We start from the raw sequence: 7,098 nt of genomic DNA, 5'->3' as shown, positions 1-7,098 counted from the left end.
ATGCAAACTCTCATTTAACATGTTAAAGTTTATCGTACAAAAATTATTTTAACATGTTTGGTCAAATAAATTCCAATCGAGTTTAGTTGATCAATGTAAACACTCATTTAACATGTTAAATTTATTTATTTTAATATTTTAAGCCTGCATAAACTCCACACAAAACTTTATTTTAGTATTTTATACTCTAATCTAAAATTTAATATATAATTTGGTCAAATAGAGTTAAATCGAACCTAGTAGATCAAGGTAAACTCTCATTTAACATGATAAATTTTATTGTACAAAACTTATTTTAACATGTTTGGTCAAATAAAGTCGAATCAAGTTTAGTTGATCAATGCAAACTTTTCTTTAACATGTTATATTAATTTATTTTAATATTTTGAGCCCATACAAAATACACACAAAACTTTATTTTAATATTTTGGACTCTACGCCGAAATTCAATATATAATTTGGTTAAATAAAGTTGAATCACACCTAGTTGATCAATTTAAACTCTCATTTAACAGGTTAAAGTTTATCGTACAAAACTTATCTTAAAATGTTTGGTCAAATAAATTCGAATCGAGTTTAGTTGATCAATGTAAACGCTCATTTAACATGTTAGATTTATTTATTTTAATATTTTTAGTCAGCATAAACTCTACACAAAACTTTATTTTAGTTTTTTAAACTCTAATCCAAAATTTAATTTATAATTTTGTTTAATAAAGTTAAATCGAACCTAGTAGATCAAGGCAAACTCTTATTTAACATGATAAAGTCACTACAAGAAAACTGGGTTCTTAGTACGCACAAAAGCGTCCTAAAATGTTATTTTATAGGACCTTTCATTTAATAGGACCAACGGTAAAAGCGTTTCATGTAAAGGGGTCGTAATAAGTCCCGGAACTAAAAAAGCGTCCTAACATCTCAAATAAGATTATGAAACCAATTTTATGGTCGCGTAATATGTCTTTGAACAACCAAAATAGTGTTCTCATAAAAACATATTAGGACACTTTTACAATGTTCTATCATGTGTTTACATACTTTTAATCTTTTGATACACTTACAAGCGTCCTTAGAAATTAATTGATAGGACACTTATGATGTAACATTATAGCTAATTTAGTACCAAGAAAAGGGTCCTAATATACCAAATAAGATTATGAAACCAATTTTATGATCGCATAATATGTCTATAGACAACTTAAATAGCATCCTAAAAAGAACATATTAGGATACTTTTACAATGTTCTAATATGTGATTATTTACTTTTAATTTTTTGATACACATACAAGTGTACTTAAAAATTAATTTATAGGACCCTTATGATGTAACGTTATAGCCAATTTAATATCAAGAAAATGGTTCTAATATCCCAAATAAGATTATAAATTTTATAAACAGACCATCAACATATAAAATCCTAATAGTTATTGTATAACATCAACTAATGAAAGAATCATTATATTTCAAATAAGCATGTTCATAACAAAAACACTAACCATAAATAAGTTATAACATTATCTAACATAAAGTCTTAACATTTAACACAGAAATTAAAAACAATTAAAGAAATAAGAAGCATAAAATCTTGAGTCATCGTGCGTCCTCAATCCTCATGGACTACCTACAAAAAACCATCCATGTATAAGCATTAAGTTCCATGATATTAAAATTATTTGTATCACAAATTTAACAAATACATACCGAGATGAATGGATAGGGCCATGTGATGGATACACCAATACAATCTTTGATTGTAGAAAGTAAACCATATGGTCTTACCAAGTTTTCATCTTTTTATTGGTACTTGAACGTTACCTCACACCATTCTGGTCCAATCTCTGTACCACCAACTAGATCATTTGGGTCCAAGCTCCGGACCCTTCCTCTTGCTACAATCTCGGTAGAGTTTATAATGCTTTAGAGTAAAACTTCATCTCCGACCTAGATTTTATTTTTCAAGAAATATTTATTAAACTCTAGATTTTATAATGCTTTAATGTGTATGGCGTAGGATTGATGTGTGCTTGAAAAATAAAATACTGGAATCAGACATGTATCAAATTAGATTAAAATAAAATATAAATTTATTTTACCTTTTGACACTTAGTTATGACGGCCAATATGAAACCGATTATCAAAATTTATTTGACCCATAAATAGGCAGAAGTGATGTTATTAATCCAAACACCCTGTTAACTTATGCTACATTTGGCATAACTACTTGCGCATTCATTCATTTCATACACATAGTTATCAATAGCGAACATAGCGTTCACTATCGTGCGCTTCGTAGCGAATCAACCATATCTTGCAATATGTTAGTTAGCGACTCCATAGCGTGATTATAGCGGGATTCCGACCACCAATTCCGAATCTGGTGCTGTAATTTCTGCCGGAAACCTCTCAGAAGTCAGTAGGAAGAAGCGAAAAAGAAAAAGGGCGGTTGTGTTCTGTTTTTAGCTTTTTAGGGTCAAATAATTTTTTGGATTGTAACCTTTAACCCCTCTATTTTTCACTAGTTAACATATAATTTTGCAGTTTGAGTTATAACTTTGATTAAAAAAAAAAAAAACCTTTCATTACTAACTTATTTGAAGTTACCACTTGGGTCGTAGCCCAGTGGTAAGAAGCAAAGCTTCTTTGGAGAAGACCCAAGTTCTAATCTTGAGCAACACGTAATTTGGAAGTAGTGTGGTGAGTGTGTGTCTAGCTTTTAAACAAAAACTAATTTGCAATAGGTTACAAAACAACGATTAACAATTTCAAAATTCTATACCTGTTTTGGTAAAATAAGCCTATTGATTCTTTTGCTCAATTATGAAGCATTTGCATATGCTAACAAAACCTAAACTTCACATTATCTATTTAAAAATCCATTTTTGTTGTAGTATTGTACAAAACTTATTTTAACATGTTTAGTCAAATAAAGTAGAAGCAAGTTTAGTTGATCAATGCACACTTTTCTTTAACATGTTAAATTGATTTAGTTTAATATTTTTAGCCTGTATAAACTACATACAAAACTTTATTTTAGTATTTTAAACTCTTATCCAGAATTTAATATATAATTTGGTCAAATAAATTTAAATCGAACCTAGTAAAACAAGTCAACCTTTCATCATGTTAAAGTTTATTGTACAAAAATTATCTTAATATGTTTGTTCAAATAAAGTCACATGAAGTTTAACTGATCAATGCAAACGTTTTTTTAACATGTTAAATTAATTTTTTTATTATTTTTAGCCCGCATAGACTACACACAAAACTTTACTTAAGTATTTTGAACTCTAGGCCGAAATTCAATATATAATTTGGTTAAATAAAGTTGAATCGCACCTAGTTGATTAACGCAAACTCTCATTTAACATGTTAAAGTTTATCATACAAAAATTATTTTAACATGTTTGGTCAAATAAACTCCAATCGAGTTTACTTGATCAATGTAAACGCTCATTTAACATGTTAAATTTATTTATTTTAATATTTTAAGCCCGCATAAACTCCACACAAAACTTTATTTTTGTATTTTATCCTCTATCCCAAAATTTAATATATAATTTGGTCAAATAGAGTTAAATCGAACCTAGTAGATCAAGGCAAACTCTCATTTAACATGATAAAGTTTATTGTACAAAACTTATTTTAACATGTTTGGTCAAATAAAGTCGAATCACGTTTAGTTGATCAATGCAAACTTTTCTTTAACATGTTAAATTAATTTATTTTAATATTTTGAGTCTGCATAAACTACACACAAAACTTTATTTTAATATTTTGGACTCTACACCGAAATTCGATATATAATTTGGCTAAATAAAGTTGAATCACACCTAGTTGATCAATTTAAACTCTCATTTAACATTTATCGTACAAAACTTATCTTAAAATGTTTGGTCAAATAAATTCGAATCGAGTTTAGTTGATCAATTTAAACGCTCATTTAACATGTTAGATTTATTTATTTTAATATTTTTAGCCGGCATAAACTCTACACAAAACTTTATTTTAGTATTTTAAACTCTAATGAAAAATGTAATTGGTCAAATAAAGTTAAATTGAATCTTGTAGATCAAGGCAAACTCTTATTTAACGTGTTAAAGTTTATTGTACAAAACTTATTTTAACATGTTTGGTCAAATAAAGTCGAATCAAGTTTAGTTGATCAATGCAAACTTTGCTTGAAAATGTTAAATTAATTTATTTTAATATTTTGAGCCCACATAAACTCCATTCAAAACTTTATTTTTGTATTTTAAACTCTTATCCAGAATTTAATATATAATTTGGTCAAATAAATTTAAATCGAACCTAATAGAACAAGTCAACCTTTCATCATGTTAAAATTTATTGTACAAAACTTATCTTAATATGTTTGTTCAAATAAAATCAAATCAAGTTTAGCTGATCAATGCAACCGTCTTTTTAACATGTTAAATTAATTTATTTTATTATTTTGAGCCCGCATAGACTACACACAAAACTTTATTTAAGTAATTTGAACTCTAGGCCGAAATTCAATATATAATTTGTTTAAATAAAGTTGAATCGCACCTAGTTAATCAACTCAAACTCTCATTTTATATGTTAAAATTTATCGTACAAAAATTATTTTAACATGTTTTGTCAAATAATTTTCAATCAAGTTTAGTTGATCAACGTAAACGCTCATTTAACATGTTAAATTAAGTTATTTTAATATTTTAAGCCCACATAAACTCCACAAAAAACCTTACTTTAGTATTTTATACTCTATTCCAAAATTTAATATATAATTTGGTCAAATAAAGTTAAGTCGAACCTTGGAGATCAAGGCAAACTCTCATTTAACATTTTAAGTTTATCGGACAAAACTTATCTTATCATGTTTGGTCAAATAAATTCGAATCGAGTTTAGTTGATCAATGTAAACGCTCATTTAACATGTTAGATTTATTTATTTTAATATTTTTAGCCAGCATAAACTCTACACAAAACTTTATTGTTGTATTTTAAACTCTAATCCAAAATTTAATTCATAATTTGGTCAAATAAAGTAAAATCGAACCTTGTAGATCAAGGCAAACTCTCATTTAACGTGTTAAAGTTTATTGTACAAAACTTATTTTAACATGTTTGGTCAAATAAAGTTGAATCAAGTTTAGTTGATCAATGCAAACTTTTCTTTAACATGTTAAATAAATTATTTTAATATTTTGTGCTCGCATAAACTCCATACAAAACTTTATTTTAGTATTTTAAACTCTTATCCAGAATTTAATATATAATTTGGTCAAGTAAATTAAAATCGAACCTAGTAGAACAAGTCAACCTTTCATCATGTTAATGTTTATTGTAGAAAACTTATTTTAATATGTTTGTTCAGATAAAGTCAAATCAAGTTTAGTTGATCAATGCAAACGTTTTTTTAACATGTTAAATTAATTTATTTTATTATTTTGGGCCCGCATAGACTATACACAAAACTTTATTTAAGTATTTTGAACTTTAGGTCGAAATTCAATATATAATTTGGTTAAATAAAGTTGAATCGCACCTAGTTGATCAACGCAAACTCTCATTTAACTTGTTAAAGTTTATCGTACAAAAATTATTTTAACATGTTTGGTCAATTAATTTTCAATCGAGTTTAGTTGATCAAGGAAAACACTCATTTAACATGTATCTTTTAGCCTGCTCCTGAAAATTCAACATGTATTCCATGTATCAAATGTACACTCGCCATACCAGCATTATCCAGTCGAGAATTTGACCCATTTAGCTATTAACAAAACCCAAAAACATCTTTATTGCATGAGTTAGAAGCTGCCCTAAATTAAAAAAAAATAAAAAAAATGAGCCCAAAGAGGAGGGCACTGCATATACCATATAATTAAATAGGAACTACAACTATCACTCACTACACTCGGCCTTATAAGATTACGGACACGGTTTGCTAAATATTGGGTTGTCACATGCTGGAGACCTAATAAGTAGTGTCATTAGCCCTCTAATACGAGGATTCCCAGTAGGGGTGCAAACGAGCCGAGATACTCGAGCTCAGTTCGAAAAAATCTTGAATGAGACGAGCTTAAACAAGCTCGAGCCCGAGCCTAAAAACAAGCTCGTTTAGTAAACGAGCCCAAGCCTGAGCATTGCTAATCGACTGAGGTAACAGAATAAAAACATGCACATAATATGTTAATGACACTTTTCTCAGGTTTTAAGTCAATTAAAATTCAATATTTGACAGAGGTGACATTCTTAAGAAGCATGTCAACATCATCTGAAATTATACCAGCTTTTGTCTTTAGATTTTGAATCTTTGCCTCGGTTTCCTTCTCAAGACCTTTCACATTATCACCCGAATCTCCACCAGTCTGTTGGGGATTTCAAATACTTTAGGCAAAACATTTAGTATAATTACTGCTTAGTCTAGGGTGTGCACATGTCGGGTTTACCCTCTAACCGTACCATAACCGAAGGTGTCAGTTATGGGTAACTTCCAACAAGTCAACTCCATGTAAACGGTTTGGTTAATGATTGTTTTTACCCTCTTTGCCGTTTCCAACTTCTATTCTCTTATCAACCAAAAAATGAACAGTTCTTTTTAATAATTTTTATTTATAACATACCTCTGTAAGTTTTCTCTGATAACCGGCTTCCATTTAAGCACGAAATTCTGCAACCTCCATATCTGCCTCCTCTTTGGCCTATTAGCCATGCCAATTTTGCTGAAACCAGGAAAAGGATGAAGTTTGGTCAATCTCCATAGCAAAAAAATAAGTAAAAAAAAAGTTAATAAAAGGATGAAATGATTAAAAGTGACCGTCGTGTGCATCATTCAAAATTTGTTGAGCCTCTTTCTCTGCGGTTAACAACAGTTGAATTCCAATTTGTCCCCTACTCACATCCATGTCAACTAAGTGTTGACACACCACGACGGCTGCATTGCAAGACCCTAAGATATCACAAACAACAAAAGAAGCCCATTTCAATTATTATGAATCTACGTAGTTTTTCAGTCACAGCTACGCGCATACGTAGAATTTTTCTAATATAAATAAGTCTCTGCAAATGAGACCTAACCTATAAAGTATAGTTGCATGTAATAAAATCAA

General features: G+C 29.0%; 1 pseudogene; it reads right to left on the bottom strand.

Annotated features, from left to right (window-relative positions):
- Positions 1-6,216: 6,216 nt before the first annotated feature.
- On the bottom strand, positions 6,217-6,894 carry LOC110907509 (annotated as a pseudogene).
- Positions 6,895-7,098: the final 204 nt, after the last annotated feature.

This window comes from Helianthus annuus, chromosome 17 (assembly GCF_002127325.2).
Source record: "Helianthus annuus cultivar XRQ/B chromosome 17, HanXRQr2.0-SUNRISE, whole genome shotgun sequence".
NCBI classification, from domain to species: domain Eukaryota; kingdom Viridiplantae; phylum Streptophyta; class Magnoliopsida; order Asterales; family Asteraceae; genus Helianthus; species Helianthus annuus.
The sequence above is the reverse complement of the archived record's forward strand: the minus strand, read 5'-3'. Positions and strand labels throughout refer to the sequence as shown.